The sequence below is a fragment of the Falco cherrug genome, chromosome 8 (assembly GCF_023634085.1).
Source record: "Falco cherrug isolate bFalChe1 chromosome 8, bFalChe1.pri, whole genome shotgun sequence".
NCBI classification, from domain to species: Eukaryota; Metazoa; Chordata; class Aves; order Falconiformes; family Falconidae; genus Falco; species Falco cherrug.
This window is the reverse complement of record NC_073704.1, coordinates 52,406,734-52,431,629: the sequence shown is the minus strand read 5'-3', so window position 1 is coordinate 52,431,629 and position 24,896 is coordinate 52,406,734. Positions and strand designations below refer to the sequence as shown.

The 24,896-nt window shown below is 47.4% G+C and overlaps 2 long non-coding RNA genes across 9 annotated transcripts in view; both read left to right on the top strand.

Annotated features, from left to right (window-relative positions):
- Positions 1–6,423, top strand: part of LOC114017948 (uncharacterized) — a 31,722-nt gene extending 25,299 nt beyond the window's left edge. Inside the window, exons 8-9 of the long non-coding RNA XR_008733641.1 lie at positions 206–377; positions 5,568–6,423. This is a non-coding gene — a long non-coding RNA (uncharacterized LOC114017948). The remainder of the gene's footprint in view (positions 1–205; positions 378–5,567) is intronic.
- A 1,855-nt stretch (positions 6,424–8,278) lies between these two features.
- LOC114017945 (uncharacterized) lies at positions 8,279–24,894 on the top strand. 8 transcript variants are annotated; one of them, XR_008733675.1, is made up of 7 exons: positions 8,279–8,574; positions 12,360–12,521; positions 16,143–16,308; positions 16,409–16,465; positions 17,713–17,807; positions 18,273–20,957; positions 22,790–24,894. It is a non-coding gene; the product is annotated as an uncharacterized LOC114017945 (long non-coding RNA). The 8 variants fall into 8 exon arrangements; XR_003563306.2 differs by having other exon boundaries at positions 16,143–16,465; XR_008733674.1 differs by having other exon boundaries at positions 16,409–20,957.
- Positions 24,895–24,896: the final 2 nt, after the last annotated feature.

Below are 24,896 nucleotides of genomic sequence, written 5' to 3'. Positions count from 1 at the left end.
TTCTAAATCAAATCATTGTTAATCACATCAATATTCCCTACTGATTCAACAGTCTCGGAGGCCAGCTTTCTGGCTCAAACAAGCTCCTCTGCATGGATGCCACAGAGCCCTCTGTGTGTGCTGCTCAGATTTGCTATTAATTGTTGGAAACACTCAGGTCGGATTCTCTCACCTCTTCTTTCTCCCCCCTTTCCCCCTCATGCAGCAGGGAAGAAACAGAAATGCCATTCTTGCTTGACATCGGCTTTCTGACCTCTCTCAGTGATGCGAAGGGGGCAGCTGCCTAGTTCTAAGATACAAACCCAGGGCACCACTGGCTTACCTGTAAGCAACCATGGTACCTCAGCCACTGGGAAGTGTGGCAGACATTTCTGCAGGTGAGCTGCTAATTTCTGGGGCTAAACTATCCTCTTTTGTGGTACAGCTCTGATGGGGGGTGTGACAGCTTAGGGGGTATCAGAGCCTGCTTCCTCAGGCTGTGCTGACTGTGGAGCAGAAGCCTGCTCGTTCAGGCATTTGTCCGAAAGATTAATTTCAAATCCATGTGCATCTCTTTATGTTCAGTGAGATGCCTCTCATGCTTTAAACTAAGCAAGTGTGTGTGCTTTGGGAGGACGGCAATCAGAGCAGAAACAGCGGAGATGTGGGCTGACTGTGGCAGTCGTAGCGCTGGCGTTGGCAGCCCGCGGTGGGCAGGGATGCTGGCAGGACCTGGGGGGATCTCTGAATCAGCTCCTGCCCCCCCAGCGGCTCTGCCCGAGGTCAGGTCTCCCCGCAGGCGATGAACAACTCCTTCCCTCCTTTGCAAAAGAGGGAGCAGGAAGGAAGAAAAGGTGCAGACTCAAACATGACTGTTTCTAGCAATAACAAGAAACCCCAGCAGTGTGCATGCCCGTGGGCAAAGCAGCTTGCGCAGGCACACAGAGCACATCGCGGTCCGGTGTAAAGGAGCCTGTCTGAGGCTGGATTAATGGTCACTCCGAAAAGGAGTGGATGAGCCTTAGAGACCAAAATAACTTCTCCCAGTTAGACACAGCTCACAGGAACTCTGTCAGTGCGCACGTGGGCACAGCTGGTTGGGAAAGCGTATGCTGCCCATTTGACATGTAATAAATTTACCCTGTCAGATAAGCAAGACTTCAGGACTGTATCTGTAACATCTATTAGGAATGGCAAATTAATTAAACGTATGAACTAATTAACCTCCCTGCTCTCTGCCTCTTCCCTTGCCAAGACAGTGAGGCTCATCCTGCCGTAAGCCCCGCAGCAGCCTGTGCTGTGTCCCGGGCAGCCCTGGCTTTGCTAATGGCCCACGTGCTTCTCCCTGTGCGTCTGGGGACTGAGGTGCCCTGTGCTTAATGAGGCCACTGACAGCTGGATGATGCTTTCTGTAGATGGGTTCTCCCTTATGCCTTTACTGAAATTGCCTGTGGACTGGCTGTAATACGGCCTCAGGCTGGTTTGTGAGCTGTAGGGTAGGGTCACCAGCAAAGACTGAGATACGGGGCTTTGAAGGGTCTCTGCCTTAGAAGTGGGAACATGTTGAGGTGAAGAGGGCTCTAGAAAGGGACATATACTTCTCTTAAGATGATTGAGCTGAATTTAGGGAGTACTGGTGTAACATAAAGCCCTTTGAACTATCCTTTAGCGGAGTGGGCTTTGTACAGCCTCAAGAAAGCTTTCGCCAGGGGGAAGCTGGGGCTGTTTTCCTATCTGCTGTGGTTAACCTGCTGGGGACCACGGTGTCCTCCGCGAGTGGCAGAGGCTGTGCACCAGCTGGTGGGCGCAGCAGGGGGCTGTGCTGTGGCTGCACAACCAGCCCAGGTCAACGCTACAGGTGGCTGCACCCCATGAGAGCTAGTCTTTATTCTCTTGCTGTCCCATTTTCTTGTCTGCTTACTTGTAAATCAAATTGCCATCTTGTCTGATGATAATGTTTTACTCCTCCAAAAGTTACTGTTTGCATGGTGGCATTTGTATGATGCTGTTTTCCCCTCTAAATAATCATTTTCATAATCTGAAAAGAAACCCCAAACAACTACCATGGAAGAAAGGAAAATTCTCACGGAATAAATTTCCATAGACTCAGTTAAATTTCCCCGTAAATGCGTATTACTTCTGGACCCTCCTGTGAAGGCAGCAATAAGGAGAATTTTTCTGCTCAGTTTTTACCTACTGACCCTACCAAATATTTTCCTCAGCATGCTATCAGAGGTGTTGTAGAGCTGATGCATTTGCTATTTTCTGTTTAATAGAGCTGATATTCAAATGGAGTGATGTCCCTTGTCACAAATATAATTTCATCCTTCTACTGCACTTGCCAAGAACAATGCAATGGCCTCGCTGTTAGATACTGTACTTGGTTCATTACTTTAAAATATGTTAGCACTTTGTTCATAATAGGTTTGATGGCTTAAACAATATAGGTGCTGAATTTTTAATGGTAACAATAAGGTATTTATTTTATGTGTATTTGAAGGAGCAGGAAGCACAAGTACCTTGTGAGAAAGCTTGTTTTTGTGAGACTAAGTCCTGTTTTGCAGCCATGCCAGATCATGCCAGCACCCTTTTCTGAGGCGACCCTGAGAATGTTGCAATTACTACAGGTGATTTGTCATTTACGTGTGTTATAAAAAATAATCCAGGGGCTCTCATAGCGCATGAGTGAGTTTTACCTTTATCCTTGCAGCCCAGCAGAGAGGGTCTGGCCAGCCATAGGGTCTAAGCTGCATGCAGAGGGAGAAAGTCTTGCCTGTGCATCTTTAAATCAGTGGCAGAGGTGTTTCTTGTGGGGGTGCTAAATTTGATGTAGGAGCAGAGGCATGGGTTGGAATTTCAAGATTATGTGGCCATTGGCACCATCTCCTGTGTTCCCTTGCGGTCTGTTGAGTGCTATATTCAGATCTGATGTGTCCAATTAATAGGGAGATTGAAACCCTATGAAGTGTCCCAAAATTATCCTTCAAGGAGCAGAGCATGAAGCTGCAGCAGGGTAGGAGGGAGGGGACCAGCTGTGGGTCCTGGCAGTGTGGAGCAGCTCACAGCATCCCAACCTGCCAAGGTGCTGTGCTGGTTGGCTCCTTACGGAGGAGTTTGGAGGTACAGCCAGTGATAAATAGCATTATGGGATGCTTATGCATAAAGCATCAGTGCCTTGCAGAGGCATCAGGTTTCCTGGGGAGAAGCCGTGTGGAATCTCTGGATTTGATGGCTTTCCCCTTTGTCCATGGTGGGCTTCAGCTCACACTGCGCTGCTGCTGCGCTGTCTTCTCCTGGCCCAGCCCCACACCAGCCCCTTCCCTCAGGGCAACTGCACATTCCTGTTGACATGCCCACAGACAGCTCCATTGGCCTTTCCCCTGCTCAGAAAAGAGTTAAGAGGTTGCACAAAATTTCCATATTGCAACAGAAATCTGGAGGTTCCCTTGGGTGGGACTCCCCAGTGGTGTTTGGGGAAGAGAGGCAGCATTTTAAGGAAGGACCATTTGAGAGTATTTCTTCAAAAACCAGAAAACATTTTATTTTTAAAGCCTTGTGCACAAAATTTGGCTTCCTCTGAAACTGGAAATTGTCTCACAGCAACATATGCTAATTCATCAGATGAATTTCATTCATTGAAATGTGAACTGGAGCAATTTCTTCCTACTTTTGAATGCAAATTGCAATTCAGCCTTAACTATGGTGGTATTCCCATTACATGGGGCTGAAGAATGTCTATAATATTTACTTTACTCTTGCTTTTAGCTTAGCAAAATCTTTTCTCAGTGAGCTTCATCTCATCCCAGAGCAGCCTTTTGTGTTGCTTTTCCTTGCATTGCAGTTTTGCACCGAGGGATCAGCTCAGCCCGCCAGGGTAACAGCATCACCAGGGCCAGAAGTCTCCTGGACAGCTGGCGGGGGACCATTTTGTCACTGACAGTCCCCTGCTTGTTTTGTTCCTGGCGGGAGCTGGCTTTGTCCAACCTGTAGAAGTCTAATGTTCACAGAGCAGAGGTCTGCTGAGGCATAGCCCATGCCTGGCTTATTTTCACTTTGATCTAAATGAGCATGATCTAAATGATCTAAAAGTTAATAAGTGGAGGAATTTGCTTCCATTTTGATTTTCAATTTGAATTGATGATTCTTCCAGCAAAAATAAATTACCCCAATAATAACATCTCTATAACTTCAAGGCTTCTCTTTGGACTACTTATGGCGATGCTGCATAACCTCCATCCACACTGAACTTGTGCTGAGCGTCATAGTCACTGAAAGAAAGAAGAGGAATAGCAGGAAGGAGGAGGGGAGAGAGAATGAAGTTCCCTTCCCCCCATACATTATATTGTTTCTTATAAATTGTTTTGATAACTTTTTTCTTCTGACAATACACTTGCCTGTGTATTTATGTGTGTTATTGTCTCTGTATGAGGCTAATGACTGCCTGAAATAATTCACTGAAAGCAATTGTTTAGACATCCCTCCATGTACTTTAAAAGGTGATGAAGTGTAAGGTTTTTGTTATTGTTCAGCTCACATCTGGAGTCAACTCCAGCCCGTGGCTTGGCACGCCAAGTCAATAGCCTCGCTCTGTATTCCACTCACATCTTTTCCTTTCCTGAGCTTATTCTGTCTGACTTGATACTGCCGGGTGGTGTAGTCACAGGAGACCCTGTGTACAGGAGAGAGCGCTCTGGTTTGTGGTAGGAAGCTGGTGTGAGGAATTAAAGCTCCTGTTGTGACAGAGATGGCAACAAAAGCAGAAAACTTCCTCGTGCAGAAGGAAAAACTGTCAGCTGAGGCATTCAGAGGTGATACATGAGGATCAAACAGTGACTTTCACACTAATTTCCAAAGTTTTGTTAATGTCACCCTAGGTCAAGTCTTGAAGCTTCCTTTGCCAAAGGCTGCCTGGCAGGGTCACTTCCCACCACTGCGGCTGGCTGATGGGATTTGTTCCCACTTATGCTTTAGCATAACGGACACGTAAAGTGCAGCGAGGAGAAAACAAATCCCCTTTAATGTCCTCCCCTCCCATTCCAAAATCCTGGGGATTTTCTGTGCCGATTACACATAGGAAGGAAAACCAACTCAAGCTTCCCCGTGGCAGGGGCCACCAGAGCCACGCTGCCAGGTGGTGGGGGCTGCCCCTTAGACAAGGTAACTTCCCCACCATAGAGCATCATCGCTGCAGCCCCCCTCCACCGTCACCCACCTGTGAAGGGCCGTTATTGCCCAGCCTGTAGACACTTGGGGTAAGCAAATATCTCAGGCTGAGAAGTCTGGTATTGGTACATTACGAGAAAATCCCTCAACCTTAAAATTGCTTATGGTAAAAAGCTCCAATTTGTAGATATCGCTGTCTAACAGACCAAACCATCTCAGGAGTTTAGGAATAAACCTGATGTACACTAGTGTGACTGTTTATGGGGTGAGGGAAGACTGGAACAAAATACAAAGAAGCTGTGTTTGAAGGAAAAGCATCTTAACAGACAGTCTTAATCTTCACCTTTCAGTATTTAAGTCACAGTGCAGCTTCCTGCCATTATTACAGCAATTAAAATGCAATTACTTTTTCATCTTTCTTTCAGTTCTTGAATAATTAAAGCCACTTCACATCAAGGGTGATCCATAAAGGAAGGCATTTTGCATGTGAAAAGCTGCAAAGGGTGGAAGACTTTGGGGTATTGGCAGTCAGCAGCCAAGCGACTGAGATTGGTAATGCTACAGTAAGCCGCCTCCTCTGCACAGCACTACAGGATCATGGAAAGAGGCCAATTGCTGGATTTCTGTACTTTATCTTGATTAAACGGCTGTTTCCATTTGGTATTCACTCCTTTCATATTTGTAATCACTTTAAGATTTTCATTTTATAGTATTCACTTATTTAACTGCTTGTTTCCTGCCAAGTCTAAAAAAAGAAAGGCTTTTCCCTCCCTTCTCCTTGCTGCAATAAAGGCAAGAGTTTACACAAAATTACTTCTATATTTAAAGTCTCCTGATGTAAATCTCTGATCGCTTTAAATAGTCAGAGCTGGTAGATAGCGCTTGTAAGTACTGGAGTGAAAGATCCGGAGCTGCTGGGGGAGGCTGACAACTGCCGCAAGCCTGTGGGTGTCCCTGGGGCATGGGTAGGGGACAAGCACCTCTGGGACTTGAGGGGGCTCCTCCCCAGACCCTCCAGAAGCTTGTGGAGGCTGCTGTGATTCCTTTTCAGGTGGGCTGCCTACCTGTGAAGGGGCCGTGCCCCCCCCCCCCCCCGCCCCAAGCTCCTGCAGCACTCCGATGGAGGGGGGACCAGGACTCTGCGCTGTGGGCACTTCTCCGGAGATGTGGGAAGAGGAGAGCTCTCCCCGTGGGGCTGCAGCGATTGCCAGACTACCAGCAGCAGAAAACCAACCCCTTCGGGTTCCCTGTCACCCAAATGGTGTATCATCCACCTTCTATCTTAGAGGAGGTAATGGGGAAAGGAATGCAGTCTAAATGTTCTGGAAAGGATGAAACCCTCTTAGGTTTTAATTTTATTAGTAGAGACTAAGGGAATCAACATGTTCTCAGGCATTTGCTGGACTAGTTAGCTTTGTAACGCTCATTTGTCACCATTTTTTTATTGATGTTGAGAGATGTAGTTTAAAGAAAGTGAACAGCAGGAGAGTTAGGGGTCATCTGAGGGGAGCTGCTTTGCAGAGAGGATCAAAAGTAGCAAGCGAATGCCTGTGGTATTGCCTGTTGGCCGACAGGTTCTGCGTTATGGTCCCCTCAGCTAAGCCCGTGAGATGCTTTGAGATCCTCAGAGGTGGCTGTGTTGAACCGTCAGAGAAATCAGTACGACGGATTAGTTGGTGGCTTTCTGTGGCCAGCGATCCCAAGCATCTCAGCCAAGGTAAACTCAAGGGTCACGACTAGAAATGACACCTGCAGACAGAGATGACATTGCTTAGCTCAGCTTGAACACAGTTTCAGAGTACAGCTTAACAGCTAGAGCAAGACCCATCCAGCTAATGTCACCCATCCAAGAATTGTGCTGTGCTGTAAATTGGGTTTAATTGCTACATTTTAGGTACAAATAGCTTTTGAACTGCTGAGGGACTGTGTAACTAGTTTGTGAATCCAGTCCCAGAGAAACGTATTATGAAACACATTTGTTTTTTTGTTCTCCAAAGTTGAAAGTGGACTCATACCCGCAGAGGGCACAGGGAGAGGCAGGAAGACTGACCGAATAGCAGACTTGCAGAAAGTCAAATTGATCCTGAAACTTGTTTGGCTGCAAAACTTTATCAAAAGAACAGGCAGCCATGGCACAGCCCTGCCCAGCAAACCCACAGGCAGTGGGGGCTAAAGTCTGCTTTCGCCTGCACTCAGCCGCGGTGCTGCAGCCTGGGTTTTGCTGAATGGGTTCCTGGTGTACATGGGTACGAGAGTCAGGGTGCTGGGGACACCACTGCCCAATGAAAACTCTGGTTTCTTGATATATATACTGGGACAAAAGTGAAAGGTGCTCGCATGAGAAAAGGTAAAGTTGTAAGTAAGCCTGAACTGGATCTGGTTGGGATTTGTACCTGGTTGCTGATAGACTGCCGGGAACCGGTCCGTCCTTGGCACAAACCTGGCCTAAGGACCACGACTGTGTAACTGCAGGGACTGTGTTTTCTAGATTTTCCTGACTATCAAAAAACCCTTTCTTTCTTTCTTCCTTAATATACTCAGAAGATGTTACAAAGGGCAGTGAGTGGCAGGCTGTGAGTCTCTTTGTTTCTTGCTTTTCTTAAGTTATAGTGAAAAGGAGGATGGAATGAGGGACAGATGCTGTGAGGGGAAATCTAAAATCTATAGTAATAATAGTTTAGCTAAAAATGCTGGAGTCCAAAGGCTCCTTTCAATGTGTGGGTTTTTCATGTTCAAAAAGCAGTAGAGCATTTGTGGCCTTGATGGTGTTTGAGATCTGAAAAACCCTTCCTATCCTTTGTATGGATTTTCTTTAGCCTTCTAAATCTCAGTGATATGAATCAATCATATCTAAGCACCTCTATAAAAATCTCACAACCTTTCCGCTATGACTTTCACCCATCATCCCACTTTTCAATCAACAGAACAAAATCCACTTTAATCTTCATTCATAATCAGTACAAAAAACAGGTTTGAAAAGAAAGTTTTAATAATTTCTCTTTAACTCAACATCTTCTCCCCCTCTGCACTCCCAGTATATCTGGTTTCTGACCAGCTTGGTTAATAAAAGGGTCCTGGTGGGCAGGAGTTCTCACAGGGATTCTGACACTGCTGGAACAGCACCAGCTTTGCCTTTCGTCATGTCATAACTGAGAACCTCATAAGGATGTGTGTGATCCGAAACCCCAGTTTTACAGAGCTGGAAGTGGTGAATGACTAAGCAAAATGTTTCCTGACCTGGCTCTCCAGAGGCACCATCACCTCTCGGTCAGAGAAGACAGTCTCTTTAGCTCTGTTTCATACCACTCTGCTCTCTTCCAGGTCTTTCCAGCAGTGTTGGCTTTGTTATGCCAGACCCCGGGGAATACCCCACCTGAGCTTTATACCATGTATAGAACAGCTGCTCGGGATGGTTCGTGGACACCAGTAGCGGTAAGATCAGTGTTTATAAAGGGTCCGTGGGATTGCAGGGGTGTTTGGACTTGGGGAATGGAGTCTTGGGATCTTCATGGCTCTTTCTGGCACCACGAGCATCATGCGGCATGGCCACCCTGTAGCGGCTCCATCTCGGAGTGATCTCAGGGTCATTCATAACCATTAGTTTCTGCATGGTGGAGGTTTGGCTTTGCTGTGATTTCTGAGGCAGGGAGGAAAGTTAAAGAGCAGCTAAAGGGAAATATGGAGATTTGCATTTGACTGAGCTACAGAGTGATTGGAGCCCAGACCCATACCGCAGGAGCTGGCGTGCCTGTAGCCCTATATGCTCAGAAAGTGGGAGAACAGGAAAGGAGACAGCGTGAGTAAGGACAGTATCTCCTGCTATAGGTATGTCAGAAGCTTTGGGTGAAAATTGGAGCAAAGCTTCAATTTTTCTGCTTGTTCAAATTAAGGCTAGCTGACTCCTTTACTTGCTTTTACTAGACCCACTGGCCGAGATGCAGAGCAGCCACACAAATTACTATCAACACAGACAACCTGTTGCTTCATTCACTGCCTGGTTTTACAGTGAAACTATAATTCTGTCCTCTATATCACAGTCACTGCATGGCATGAAGCTCCTGGAGGTGACGGAGACGAGGGTGACATTTCTTTCCAGGCTGCCATGCCCTGGCCTGGCTGTGCTGCAATGAGAATAAGCAACCACAGGAGGAGGGTGGAAAATTACCTGCCAAGTCATTTGGTTTCCGTACAAGTGGTCCCCTCCCAGTTCACTCTGCTGCAGAAGTTTTCTCTGAACACGTATTCCTGCAGCTTGCATCCAATTCCACATGCTTTCCCTCCTGCAATTTCTCCTGTCCTTGAATTTAATCGAACTAAGCTGTAACCAGCGTGGTATTCAGGGCTCGGAAGATATAGTTTCATGAACTGTGCTCTAAAAAATTCAGAGTGTTGACTCATTGCTCTTCTCACCCTTCACCCCCAGCCCCAAACATGCAGCCAGGCCTGGGCTTGAGTTGGGGAGTTGCTGAATTTTTGTTATCTTAGGCAATTTTTCTATCCGCAGATTGATTTCCGTGAAACACGTCAGGGTATTTGCTAGCATAAAAATTGCTCCAGTGGCACAGGTTGTTTGTTTACATCGATAGGAGGAAAAGAGCCCTTATTACTGAAATTTCTCCTTCTTCCCTCAAGCTTCTCCCCGGGAGCCAGCACACAGGCGGTATTGATACCTGCTTTTTTAATTTAGGGCCAATTTTCTATATAGATGGATGTGACGATGCATAAATAATACACCACTTTGCTGCATGGCTTGTTTATCCCCGGCCTCATTGGCATGCACAGCACACAGGCAAGCCGAAAGCTTCTCTGGATGGGTATTGTCAGATAACTTGCCAGGTTGTTCCCTAGAGAAAACCATCAGGCACACAGAGCTGGAGTTTGTAAAGTCCTTTTATTTTATCCTTTCAATGCACTCTGTGCTGGTACAGCAAGTTCAGGTTGAATCAGCACTCCCATTAAAATTCCTTATTTTCAGGGATTTATAAATTGCCTGTGGAAAGAAAGAGAGTAGGACATCGTGAGAGTGGGGCTCGTTGGCACAAATTTTTAAAAAGCACACATATGCCGGAATGACAAATGCTCATTGCGTAAAGCAAACAAACGCCCTGGGGGGCTGCTGGGCGGCAGGAGGTGGGCATGGGGGGGGATCACCCTGCTTAATTCAGAGCATCTGGCCATCCGTGCGCCTGCCTGTGCCCTGGCATCCGAGCTCCGCCGGGAAAGGCCCAGCGCTGTTCGAAGGGCTGAGGGCTTCCAAGGGGACACAAATGCCCAGACAGCTTGTATGCTGGGGAGCTCATCATGACGCATGATGTCTTCTACTTAAATAGGTTACAGAAGACCCAGTTCTCCCATTAATTGCAAAATTCTCAAGAACTTCATTATGAGCAGTCCTTAAATGTACTGTTTAGAGCCTTAATCACTTGATATGCCATATGCCATTCCCCAAATCTAATACTGCGAGCAAAACCGACCCCTAGGTGCTTTATGATGAACTCAATTTACAACTGATACCAAATCATATGCAATTCTTTCTTACTGTCTTACTGCTGGGAAATACCGTCTGCATTTTTTACTATGGAAATACACTATTAAATGTGCTGAGATGAGGAGTGAAAGGGGCTGGATTTAGAAACATTGGATAATAAACTCTGACCTGCTCTTAGTCTGAGGGCAGTCTTGGGTGTTTTCTGAAAAAATGGGGAATGGAGACCAACCCCTCTGTCTCTGCCCAGCTTGCAGAATACTGGTTTGCATAATGACTGTATATTAAATTTACATTAGGTTTATAGCAGTGCCTCACTGGCTACATAATGCGTGGAAGCATTCTCAGCATCCAGATGCTAGAATGGCCCACAACTAACGTGAGTATAAAGGATTTTCCTCAGCTGACTGCATGGTGTTTGGTGTTGGTTCAGATTAGGGAGAGCCTACCTCTTCTCCCAGCATCTAGAGATGACAAGGGAACACTCTACTAACTGGCTTATTTTTTTTTTTTAAATGTTAGTTATTAATTTTTGCAAAAATGCAAACAGGGAAACACAGACCTGAGAAGCTTAGTCAAAGCAAGCCTATTACCCAGAGGAAATTACAGCAGTCTTGCATGTATTAGCAGGGAAAAAAAGGAAAACAAAAGATATTTTGTTAAATGAGACTTGTTTGGGTTTTCTGCTGGAATTGTTTTTTTTGGTTAGTAAGTAATTGCCAAGCTAAGCTGCAATAATAATATAAGCATGGTAATAAGATAACAAATGCTGATGGATAGCTGATGTAAATTTAGATGAGTGATCTGGCTGACCGTAAGCTGTCCTAGTTAATGGGCAGGAAAGGCTTGGAAAAATGAATTGTAAAGTATATTGAGTGATGCATAACAGCCCAGTTAGATGCAACAGTGTTTTGGAGCTACTTTCCTCTGCAGGGTGGCCATCAGTGCAGCCCTGCACTGCGGGCCTGAGGTGAGGAGGCTGCGAGCCTGACGGTGGCTGGTGGGTTCAGGTGCTGAGCTCTGCACCTTGACTGGAGGCACCTGGGTTGATTTTAGTAGCAAAGAGGTGCTAACACATGCAGCTCGTTTTCTGATGCTTATTATACATGAGGAGGGCTTGGAAGGACTGGTCAGGGGGGAGGATAGGAGTATTGGCTCCTTTTTCTTCTTTTTCTTTTTAGATCCACAAATTCTGTTTCTAAGTTAGACAGCCAGGCTTTTAGGCTCCCTCTGTATTCAGCAGAAACAGATAAGCTGCCTCTGTGGGCAACTCTTCTAGTTACCTCTGCCTTTCCTCATCTTCCTTGTCTCAGAGTCCCTAACCAGATTAGTGGGAGGAAATTAAATAATTCCCCAGAGCTGGCCAGGTTTTCCTACCCACCCCAAATCTCTCTGGCAGGAAACCGAAGCCCTTGTAGGAACAGAGGGAGATGCTAGTTAGAGAGTTAACGTATCAAACCGGTACCATCTGTCACACACAGCTCCAAACAAACAAACAAAAAAGTATTTCTAATCTAGGTTAGATCAACCTGTTAGAACAACGGCTTTGCTCCCGCCCGTGGCAAGACACGCCTTGCGGTGTGCCGTAGAGACTTGTGTTGTCTCTACTTCCACTATTTTAAGCCAGCTTCCCTTTTCAAAAAGTGTCTGGGCTGATACGGTGGGCACGTCTAGATAGCAACACAAACCACCCGTTAATGCCAGAAATATAGAAGTCTCCCTTTTTTTTCAGTCTGAATTTCTATAAACCCTCAGCTGAGGAGCAGCTCCCCAGAGAAGCAACCACATGGCCGGTGTCGCAGTTGCTCTTCTGCTGCCAGCACTGCGCAGCTGAAGGGGTCCGGTGGGCATCGGGACACCTGATGCAAACAGTGTGCAGACCCAGGAGGACTCGGTAAGCAGAGCACAAAAGGCTGACAGTGGGAATAAATGTGGTTTTGGGTATACCAGGTGAGCCCCAGCAGCTCTGTGTTCACCCTGCAGCAGAAGGTGCTCTCTGCTGGGAATGCTGCTGGGGCAGTGGGTCTGAGCCATCTTTGTTCGGACCAAAAGTGATGCTCGCTGTGAAGCTACTTCTCTTCTTTTAACAGCTTGGAGTGAAACACAAGATTTCTGGGTGTCAGCCATTGCCTATGGCCTCCATGGCAGCATGCTGGCTGCTGCTGGGGCTGGGGGGGCCCTGGCTCACGGTGCCCCGTTGCAATGGGGGCTGGAGGTCTCTGAGGAGCAAGGGGAATGCCACTAGAGCTGGAATTTCTGAAGCATTAGTTGTTGTTTCATAGTTCTTAAATCCAGGGGAAAAAATTAATTAAATCTAGGGTTGGAAGGTGTCTGGTTGAGCACTGCAGAAGGGCAGCAGCCAAGGGACCAGGGGTCCCTCCTTCCCTCGATGTCCCCATCACACACCCGCGTATTTCTTGTGATGAGAGCGCGTGTATCGGACAGCATGCACAGGGGGTGAAAATATGGGACCAAGTGTGCCAGGAGTTACACCCTGTGCCAACTCCTCCTGCCCTGACTCCGGCTCTGAAGGGTGGCCGGGGACCCGGTGAGGCCGAAGGCTGTGGTGGGTTCAGCCGGAGGTGTCCCCAGGCCCCCGCTGGCGGCTGCCTGCCTCCCCAAGCCGCGGAGCAGAGCAGAGCCCTGGTGGGTCACCCCGCACACCCAGGCACAGGGCACGGCCACCCCTGCGCGCTGGCAGGTGCCCCAGGGGCTGGCTGGGTGAGGCTGAGCCCCCGGCGGGGGGGACGAGCAGGAGGCTGGGGCCATTATGCTCCAAAATGGCTTTGGGCAAGATGCCGAACACGAGGTGGGGGGCTTGAAAAATTGCTTGAGATGTGCAGCCAGCCCTGGCACGTCTCTCAAATGAGAACCGTCTTTTTTTCTGGGATAATCTATCATACTTGAAACATTCTGCAAGGCTGTATCTTTCCCCCTAACCATCTTTATCATTTTAATTTAAAAGCTTTTTAAAATTATCACCCAAATAAATGGTAAGTAGTAACAGGGTAAACTGCTCTGAGCTCTCCATTAGTGCAAACAATGCAAAGCGACTGTGCTCTATTTACAGAAAATTAATGAACGTAAAAAAGATGAACTGCACGTCATTCCAGTGATCGTAAGTTTTTTTTCATGCGAGGAGGTTTGCAGCTTTATACATTAAATTCTGGGACAAAAGAAACATCTCTGCAATATTAATAGTTGTAATATATGATTATATGTGAAGGGAATAGAAATAACATTTATTTTATTTAATGAAGACTAATGAAGTTGTTCAGATCTTTTCATTACATTTTCAACAAGTTTTTCTAATCAAGAAGATCCTACTCTTTGAAAGCCAATTTTTCATTTTAAATCTCTGAAATGCCAGCAGAACAGTGAAATGCAAAGGCAGTATTGTTGGATGTCAGAACCTTTCCATTTCTGTTGGGAAATTGATGCATTTCAGAGGTTTTGTTTTGTTTTTGATTAAAAGAAAGAAACCTGAGGTTATTTTAGAGAAGTTTGTTTTTCTCTCGTGGTGCTTTATCTCTAGACAAACACAGCAGATACTCTTCAGTGGGTTTATCCACAGCTGGGTAGAAAAAGGGGGTCTTTTTCCTGGACCTGATCAGAGCAGGATACCATGCGGTTTAGCTAAAGGACACAGCGCTGAGGGAAGGAGAAAGGGAAAGAGGTACTGACTGAAACCAGCCCCTCCAGGGGCACCGAAGTCACATAGTCTTTGAAAAGTGCCCCCAGCTCTTTAAGCCTGGTTACAAATACTGGAAAGCAAATAGGACTAGACTTTTTTTGGAGTATTCGTGTTCAAACTCCCAAAGGAGCATGGCTATAGGGATCCACCCGTCTTTGGGATGATGCAAAGGGATGGCTGGTAACAGGGGAGAAGGGCACTGACTGTGCCTTTGGTGTCCTGGTGCCTAGAGCAGCTCATGGGCAGGACGGAGGGCCTAAGGCAGGGGAGGGCAAGCTCCTCAAGTGGGGAAACCATTTAAACCTGTATCTCCTCTGCTTCCTGGGCAAGTGAACTAGCAACAGAAACATGGAGGAAGGGGGAAAAGACAGCTCTGCCCTTTTATTGCCATCTGCATTTATGCTCCTGAAAACCCCATGGGAATGCCCAGGAGGTACTTACTGCTGATAAGAGGCTCTGTCTGGGTGGACCTGCCCCATGTCCTTCTGCCAGCTGCTGGGTTTCAGATCTTGCAGCGCTGCTTCTAGAAGCAAAAAAATGTGGAGTAGCTGCACAGAATTTTGTTGTCTTGATTTCTGTCGTATATATCTTGTGCTGTGTTGGTGCTGCTACATAAATCTGCTGTCTAACACCTTCTCATAGCATTAATAGGGTTGTTGAGCCTTCAACATTTTTCACACCTGACAGTTTCTTAGAATGCATCAATTATTTTCCTACCTGTGTTCACAGTTTTGTTGTCATTTGTAAAAAAAAAAAAAAAGAAAGAAAGAAAAGGATTGATTTTATTTTTGATTTAAACAGAAGAACTGAAGTCTTTCTTAGCCTTTATATAAGCATAAATGTGAGAACTACCAAAGCTGGTAGTGAAATCTGAACTGGTGAACTGCTGTTTTCAGGCCAGCAGGTGTGAAGCAGAAGAAGCAGGACAAGAAATTCATACTGAAAATGAGATGAAAAAAATCACTACCTGTTAGTGCCGTTTCTAGCTGCAGTGATGCACCAAAGCTAGAAATTTTAAACACCCACAAATACACATAGAAAATATTCTGTCCTGTAATGTTTTACTGCTGTACACTGGGTGAAGTTTATCTTGTGCTGAGAAGCAGCTGGCTTCTCCCATTCCTCCTTTCCTTCCTTAGCAATTTGGTTTTATTTTCCCGCCTGCCTTTTACCCCAGCCCCCCCCGCCTCAGTTTCTCTTAATTCCCCTGCTCTCACCATCAGATACCACCTCTCCTCCAGCTTAACACTGGAATGATGTCCTGGAGGTGGCAGGTTGGTGAGACCTTCATGGCACCTTCTGCTGTCTCTGGTGCTTCTGGGATGGCACCATGGCACGCAATGGCAGGTGGGGTCTTGTCATACTCAGGAGCCCTGCTATAGCCCTCATAATAGACTTTTTTTTTAAAAAAAAAAAAGGACAGAAAAAGGTTTTTGTCCTGGTGTACCTTGTACTTTCCCTCAGCAGTGTCACCCACACATTTACTTGGCTTCTTTCTTGCCCTTACACACATAAAATAGAAAGCTGGCAATTTTAATAGGTATAGACTTTTCTGCCTAATTGAGATTAACGTAGACAGTTAAAGTGTTAGCACAGGAGCTGAACCTTGGTGCTTTTGGAATTGCTTATCTATTTGCTGGGTCAGGTTCTGATTACTTACTTTAACACTTAGGTGTTTGCACTGCGATGTCACGGGATAGACCTGCTTATGCAGTCCTGCCCTTCACAGCGTGCACTGGGAGAGAACCCCGCCACGCGTCCATGTGCGCGTACCCTGCTGCCCCTTCTCTCTCTGATTTACATGCTTTGCTCTACTCCCAGGTGTTGCATAAACTGTGAGCATCGCACATCCTTCTCCGGTCAGGGAATAGTACGACTTAGCAACCTGCCCCTATGGAGCCCCCCGGTCCTCCAGCTGCCTGCGTGGGTGACTCGAGATGCTGCTGCCCTCTGGGTGAAGCGGAGCAATAAGATGACTCCAGAAGAGGTAGACGTTGCATTGAATTTGTAGTGGTGGCAGCCACTGGTAACTGCTGGGTTGGTGACCTTGAACAAGTCACCTTCACCCATGCCTCTGCCATTGCCAGAAACACACACCTTTGGAAGAGCTGTCCTGCTGACGGTGAACTCTTTAAGGAGCAGAGGTGAATTTTCTTAGGTTTCTTTTTTGTACTTTTGTGCTTTTTGTGTGTGGTGGGGCACCGACAGCATTCTTGTGCACCAGCCTGTGCTGGCTCCAGGGAGTGGTGGGACCAGAGGAAGCAGGGCAGGGAGGGCAGCCGGTGGCCCCTTGGCCATACCCTGAGCCCTGCTCCCTGCTGAAGCCTGTTTTGCCTTGCTGGATGCTTCCAGCAGAGACCCAGCCCTGCGGGAACGCTGAGCTCTGCCTGCAAATGGCAGCCAGAGATGGCTGGACGCTGCTCGCCCTGCGTGGGCTGCGCTTGGTGCTGCAAGACGTGAATCTGGAGGGGACCGTAGGGCTCTGCACCCTGCAGCCCCACTGTGTTTCCCAAGAGGTGGCTCTGTCTCTAGCTACCCTCCCCTTGCTCCTCCATCTCAGGTTCAGGGTGCAGAGGTCCCTGCTGGCCCTTCCCATCACGATTTATCAGAAAACCAAATTGGCCTTGCAGTGGAAGCAATTCGAGACATGGCGGGATGCGTCGGGAGCAGGGTTTGGCACCTGGGGGAGCGGGGTCCATCTGCAGCTCCAGCCAGCACCGCTGCTCCCCGGAGCTGGGCACATGGCCGGGGCGGTGGGCACATGGCCGGGGCGGTGGGCAGGCGGCAGCGAGGAGCAAGAGAGCGGCAAAAAACACCCAGGGAAATTATTTACGTGACTTTGATTTCTGCGCAAATCTTGCCCTAAAAAGGGCACAGCTGTCACTCCATTTGTCAACATCAGCAAGTAATTATGTAAAGAAAAACATCATTGTACTTTTGACTTTGATGCTTGTCGTATCGGCCAGAGACCGATAGATGGACCACTTGGATTATGCGAGGTAATCGCGTGGTGTGAATGCGCAAAGCTGGAAGGGCTCCTCTGGCTTCAGCTAAGCTTGTTATTTTTTTCCCCTAATAATAGAGTGAGAACTGAGAAAAAGAGAGAAAATTAGGAGTAGAAAAAGCAGCTCCTTTTTGTTGAATAGACAGTTTAATTTATTCCTGAGCACAATGTACCTGAAGAGTGATAAGAAACAACTTTGATATCATGCTAAATAAATAAAAAATAGGTTACATAACCTAATTTTCTCTGGGTCTTACAGCAGTTTCTATTTTATCAGCTTGCATTTAACCGGAGCAAAATTAATAAGGTGAGAAAAGTAAGGCTGCCTCGAATACCATGAGATTTCTTAAAAAGAAAGCATCTGTAAGCTATTTATTTTGCATGCAGGTCGCCGTGTGGCAATTCAGGGGGGCTGACCTCCAAGAGAAGCTGATGCTGGGTGGGTGAAACTGAAGGCTGGGTCCCTGGGCTGGACCTCACCGGTGGGTGACACTGAAGGCTGGGTGCCCAGGTCCCTGGGCTGGACCTTGCTGGTGGGTGGCACCGAAGGCTGAGTCCCCAGGTCCTGGGGCTGGACCTCACTGGTGGGTGACACCGAAGGCTGGGTCCCCAGGTTGAACCTCACCAGCAGAGCGCATGGCCCCACATGTGGGACCTCGCAGCAGTGCTGGGGCCAGTGCAGCTGCTGGGGCTGGGCACATGGTCACCCACGGCTTGGAGGTGAGGGAACCAGGGGAGGAGACATGTCCACCTGTGCTCAGTGCTCCCAAACCTTGCAACCTCTCCCAAGATTTCAGCGGCAGCTGATTAAAACGATTTAGTCTGTGTGAGAGCACAAGAAGCCCTTTAGTTAATAATTTCCTCCTATTCCCCCCTCTCCTTCCCCAAGAACTAAGGAGAAAAGAGAGCAAAAGCTGAAATAAATATTTGTTTTTATATATTTCCAGAATTTGGTTCTGCTGGCTTTAGAGATGAACCAATACTACAGCTGCAGCAAGTGGAGATGGTGGCAGCCCCGTGCCTCCCTTCTCCGTAGTGACCAACCTTCACGTGCAGGAACACGGAGCCCACCCGTCTGTCACCAGCTGAAGGTGCCTTCAGGCACGGCTTTAGCCTTTTTGGCTTGGGGTACGTTTTAACTCAGTCTGGAAGGAACAGAGGGTATGAGGGTTTAGATGTAAAATTCCCCATTAAGCAGCAGTGGTGGCAGGTGATTTTGTTGCGTTTTGGTTTCCTGTGGCGTTGCAAAGGAGAGGGGCAGCTGGGGAGGCTCCTTTGCAGCAGTTTTTCTTTTGACAAGTCCAGCTCCCAGTCACCCAGAAGGGTGTCACCGCCTGGCTGGGGAGGGCGAGGGGGAATCGCATCAGTGCAGAAACAGCCTGCAGAGCTGCAGCAGGTCGTACTGCAGCAATGTCTTTTGGACTAGATGTTTCCGAGGGGCTTAAACTGCTCCAGTGAAGGGGCTGTTGAGCTGCTGTGCATGCACGCGCACACAGAGCCTATCTGGCTTTTCTGCCCTTGGGCTGAGCTTAAAGGCGCCTGGTAATGGGTAGACCTGATGCCAGGAGTGCCCGGGAGCTGGCTCACCCCCTTGCCAGCCATGATGCCTGTCTGCCAGCCGCCGGTCCCGGGGCGTGACTAACTCGCAACGGTCTGACGTGGAACTAAGCCTCTTACTTTATGTCTTTTGTAACCCTGCTGCTGGAAGTAAACTTGTCTATGCAAACTGTACATCAGCAAACAGAGACAAATGTGGCCTGGTTCCTCCGGCGTTAGGCATTTACATTGGCATTTTCTGAGCTTTGGAAGAGAAAAATGGGAATGGGAAAATAAATTAGGGGTTACGTCACTTGGATGTATCTTTTTTACAAAAGGAAGAAACTCTGTGGTTGTGCAGCATGTTGAAGGACGCTAGCCTGAAAGAGGCAATGGGTGCTTTTGGCTGGCTCCCTGCAGTGTTTACTGCTTTCATGCCGCTCACATAATGATCCAGCTTGCATGTGCGTGGCTCAGCAAGTCATTATATAGTTCCCTCAGTGGCCCACAGCGTGCCAGTCTCACTGCCTGTCCCACAGTGCCAAGTGACAGACAGACAGGGCTTATGGGCAGACATTTACTGCGCACTCCTGCCATCAGGCCAAGGGCACCTCTAGCCTGAGTCGTGCCTGAGAGGTGAGCTGGAGCAAGCTGGGGGTTTGCTTTGTGTAATACGACCATTGCCACCGATTTACCTCTGCTGGACAGACAGGCCTTCTACCATAAACAAGATCGTGCAGGAGCATAGCAGGCTGCAGATACGCTTTGCACTAGATTGTGGTATAGAAATATATTGCAGATGGTATTTACTTAAAAGACAAGTAAATTTTTATTTTTGTGTCTGCTTGGAATAAACCTAATTAAAAGCTAAGCAGACTGTTTTCCTCTTCACTTAAAATATTACAATTAGTGGCAACATCTGTGTTGCACAATTTATTATTTGTATGTGCAATGTTGTAAAATACACTTCCCAACATTATAAACTGGCATACAAAACCCCTGCAACTAACTAATTAAACAACATTAAAATGCTAATCTAATTTGGAGTAAGAGAATTCAATATAATTTTTTGTCTTTAAAGTGTTTTCTTGTTCTATTACAGAACCCCAGGGAAACTGTGCTGTGGTGTGAGCTGGGGGGGCAGTCCTTTTGCTATAGAATCCATATGTGAGTTCTATAAAATACAGGCTGACAAATCAGTTGAACTCAACATTGGGATGTTTGAATTGGAGATGTGTCCTGTGGGTGGTCCTCAAATCGACAAGATATGCGTGAAACAAGACTTCAGGGGATCACAGTCACTGTCCTGAGTGGCACAGGGAACAGACTTCAACTCTACACCTTACGGTACATGGTGAGGACAGTGGCTAAAGAAGTAATTCTTCTCTGGCATAAAATACTGTTTTCCCACAGCCTTTTATCCCCAGAAGTTACCTAACGCAGAAGGCAGTGGGAGTCCTCGCTGCAAGGACAGAAAGGATTGCTCACAGCATACAGCTCTATTAATCCTTCTTTTGAGCTGGTGTTGCATTCAGTCCCTCTTCCCTCATCTCCCACCTCAGCCAATGCCTTAAATTGTTCCCCCCACTTCCATCCATCCTGGTGTTAAACCCCAGTGGTGGTTGCACCCTCCTGGGAGGTGTGGTGCTTCCAGAAGACCTTTTAGTCCCATGCCTTAAGGTGCATGGGCAGGAAGGTGGAGAGACACGGGAGCCAGAGTAGCTGCTCATCCTCTGGTGTCTGGTAGGAGCTTGACCCAGCCGTGGTGTGACTCACACCCTCAGGAGACTGATTAAGTAGAGGAATACCTCTGCATGGGTTATAAATAGCCTAAGGAGTGTAGCCCATCTCAAGTCAAAGTCAAAGGATGATCTCAATTGTTGTCACTAGCAGCTTAAATCAGCCTGTGTGTCTTTGCCCTGAGGTGGATCAAACAGGAGCAGGTGTAAGAGCAGGAATAGCTGCGAGGAGAAACTCCTTCCCTGGGAAATTTCACCGGCAACTGTCCTCTGCCAGTGTGTTACCTGATTGCAACGCCAGCCTGGCATCGGTAACTCCGGATGGAAACACAATGTCAGCGTGGTAGTAGACACACTGTGAGTAAGCTTGCAGGTAGGACCCATCAGACCATGTATGCTTAACCTTAGGTGATGGATGTAGCTGGGGTACAAGGGAACAGCCTTTTCCACCACTGCAGCCAAGTTTATCGGGGATTGTAAATTGATCTGAGCCGCTTAGACGCCTACAAGTACAGCCCTGCTTTTAGCGAGCAGAAGTGGCGACACATCAATAGCAGGTCACTTTTGGAAAGACCCATTAACCCCACCACCACTTTTAGTCTGGAGATACTCACCGGGGCTTTGCCTCGTCTGTGTGCTTTTAACCTCAGCTGCGAGCTGTTTCTCAGCTCTGGGAGTTGATTGCGTTCCCACTTCTACTTAAGCTGGCAGAGTATCTTCATACAGCCCATTACAGCTGCCAGTCATCTAAATTACATAATTTGCATTGATTTGATTAATACAAAGAATTTTTAGCCATTTAGAATGGAAACAGATTTTCCATGGCCATTATGCACACAGAGCCTGAGACGAAGGTGTGTTGGGCTTTTGTTGCCTTCCAGACATCTCCATCACAGCAGGGCGGGTGCACAGCACCTCACGGGGGTACCTCACCGTGCAGCCAGCTGGGCACGTTCCGGGGTGTTCCTGCTTGTTTCCCACCCCCCAGCAATCATCTTATCAGTGCTGTATTTTCTGTGCACACTTGCCACTTTTCTTCTGTCGATGAAATGAAAGACAAATACCTGGTGCTATGACATAACCACAAGAGAAAATATTAAATTAAAGCTTATCACCTCATCAGGCTATGGGTTGCAAAGTATTTATATGACAAATCAAAGTATTTTCCTCCGAAATGAAGCCGTTTGTCTCCCAAATGGGGACCGACCTCTGATGATGAAATCCCAACTTCCATTAGGGTTACAGCTTAACTTCAACACCCCTTCTGTGGAGAAATTTAATGATAAAAAAATTAGAAAATTGTCTTTTATTGTGTCAGCAAAAGGAGGGGTGAAGTGAGAAACGGAAAGCTCACTTTAAAAAAAAAAAAGGCAGAGATTGTTTCTATTACAGATGGAAGGTGGAACCAAAAACTCTGGAAAACCACCTCAGACACCATACTGATAGATTCCCTCAGGGATTAATTAGTTTGTCAGAAAGGAAACCAAAAAGCAAACTACGTTTTTCGCTGTTTCTTTTGCTGGATCCCATGGTGTGCTCTTGGCGATCCCAAGGGGCTGCCGCCTGTCACAAACCACCTTGTTCTGGTGCCTTCTGCTCAGTCCCAGGCTGCTCCCGCCTACAGAGAGCACGGAAAGATAACAGAGACACCACGACGCCCATGGGGAACCGCTATCATTGCGGGGGAATGATCACTTTACCTTTTATTGCACTCTGTTTTGAGGCAGCAAGGCTTCTGCTACTCAGTTCTTTGTGCTGCGGTCTGCATTGGTCGGTGGCCTTAGGACAAAAGGAGTTGCTCATTCTCTGTCATGAAAAATATCCCCTGTCTGGAAGGGAGCTGAGGACAATGGAGGAGAGGGAACGCGGTGTGATGAACGTGAATTGCCTCTCTGATCTGGTTTGGTTTCATCCTAGTCTGTGGAGAAGGAAATTTTCTGACCGCCTGCAGCAATGCCAGAATTAGACAGTTTTTAATTACTGTCAGTCATTATATACATTTGTTAAATAGCCAGTGGAAGAGAAAAAATGCTCAGTAAAATTTTTGTTTCATGAGGCTATGGGAAGTTTGCAGCATAAATAGATGTGTATGCATGGGTATCAGACCTTGTGGTCTGATATGTTCTTAAGGGAAAAAAAATACCATATTTAACAACTGTGGTAGTAATAGTGCTTTTGTCTTGTGCTAGAACCCCGCAGACCCTGCCACCCTTAGCACACAGGAGCGCCTGCCTGCTGCGAGCCCTGCGCACCTGCAGCTCTGTGCTGGATGCGGCACCTCGGCCCTGCTCATCGCTCAGCTGTGGTAAGAAAGATTGACAAAGATAGAAATGGAAATGATACAACACTCAAGGAATAATCTGCGTCCTCACTTGTGGAGTGAATCTGGGAGTAAAATCTTCTGCCCTGCCAGTCTGATCCTGCTGGCCCTTCCTGCAGTGGGGAGGAACTGTGGGGCAGCCTGGTGGGCTTACAGATGTGCACAGAGCCACGCTGCCCCCGGGAGTGAGGGGTCAGGGGCTTTTTTTGTGATTCCTCAAACTGCTGCTGGAGGCAGCTTGCTCTGAAGAAGTCCTGCTGCAAGCTTGGGATCACTCTCCCAGCATTCAGCACAGCCCATGCTTGCCTCCTGGGGCACATTGGAGCACCCCGTCCCCACTGACTAGGCTGCAAAACACGGCATGTTGATCTTCTGCTAAGGAATCAGCTCCTCAGCCTGTCCTTTCTTTTTCTTGCTCCTATTTCTTCTGGTCTGGGGGTCCCTGGGGGTGTGCAGAGCGGGACACAGGTGAGATGCTCTCATCCTTGCATCAGCAGGATGAGCCCAGTGCCATAAGCATCTGAATGCTGGAGTGGAAATCACGAACTCTGAAATGTATTTCAGGCTGCTGAAAGAGCACTAGCCGTGCCAATGATGTTTAACAAAATGCCTGTTTGTCCTGGGTCAGTAGGCACCAGAGGCAACCACCCGTTCCTGCCCATCTGCTCCCCGGCTGAGCAGCCTGGACCTGACTGCCAGCCAGGCTGTTAGGTCATCCAGCTGCCATCGGATTTCTTGGAGGCTGAAGAAACCAGAGTCCTCCCAGAAGCAGAAGAAAGCCTCGCCACGTTATTTTAATAAGGTTTGACGTGTGTCCTTCATGGCCAGACTTTCTGGCTGCTGCTGCTGACAACTTTGTCCAGGAAATTGGGAGCATTTTTCTCTTGCACTTAAGTGGGAAGGGAAAAATGTGTGTGACTGGGACCTGTGTTTATCAATGTATGGAAAAGAAGTTGGTTGGTGCCAAATAGTCAGTGACTGCTGCCCCAGCCTTTAGATGTACAAAGAAGGTATTACACGGGATCAAGAAATGAAATCTAACCAAAATAAATCTCTGAGGCTTGCATGGCTTTTGGCGTGCAGGTAGACAGCCGGCTGCACCCCGGCTAACTTCCCTCTCTCCGTTGCCTAACCAGCACCATGCCAGGGAAGGGAGCATGCTGGAGTTGCGTGCCCCTCTATCCAATGGGGATATGCTTGTTAAAAAAGAAAAAAAAAAGGCAGCAAAGGTGTCACTTGTGCCCACACCGGGTAGAAATGATGGGTGCCGTTGAGCCCAGAGGAGCTGTGCCACAGTTGAGCAGCCATGTACCCAGCCTGCTGATTCTCAGTTTTAAGTTTTTGGGTTTTAATCACTCAAACAGATTCCTCTTTTCCAGGCTCAGATTTGATTCAAAGCACTGTTAGGCTTCTCAGCTCTATTTTGGATCAGCTTGTTCAGACAAGCCTGCAGGCAGATCCCATTAGCACCTGCTCTTTCCTGCCGTGGTGAAGCCCCTTTGGTGACCTGGAGGGTGAGGAACGGCTGGAAGCGTAAACTTGGAGGCAACCGGTGACTGCAGCGGTAGGCACACGTGCAGGGCCCAGCTAATTCACCCACAGAGGCCGTGTAGATAAAGAGAAGATATCACAAATAGCCAGACAATGCAATGCAGTATGTACCCACTTGTTGCTTTTTCGAGAATATTTGCAGCTTCTATTGCCTTTACTTTTAGTAAACGCACTGATGCATTACATGTCTGATAATTCTTGGGAAAGTTCCCTGTCTAAATTTTTTTTTCTTCTGTGAAAGCTTTTAATAATTCAAATCCAACCTAGAAAATTGCCACAAGGAACACTCTGTCTTCTCAGCTGTGCAGAGGAGAGCCTAGACCCTGCCTCTCTGATGCTGGACTACTCAAGACTCCCCCTTACAAATTATTAGGCCTAATTTAGCTTTTATTAATTCTACTTTTTCCTAATTTTAATTCCTAGAC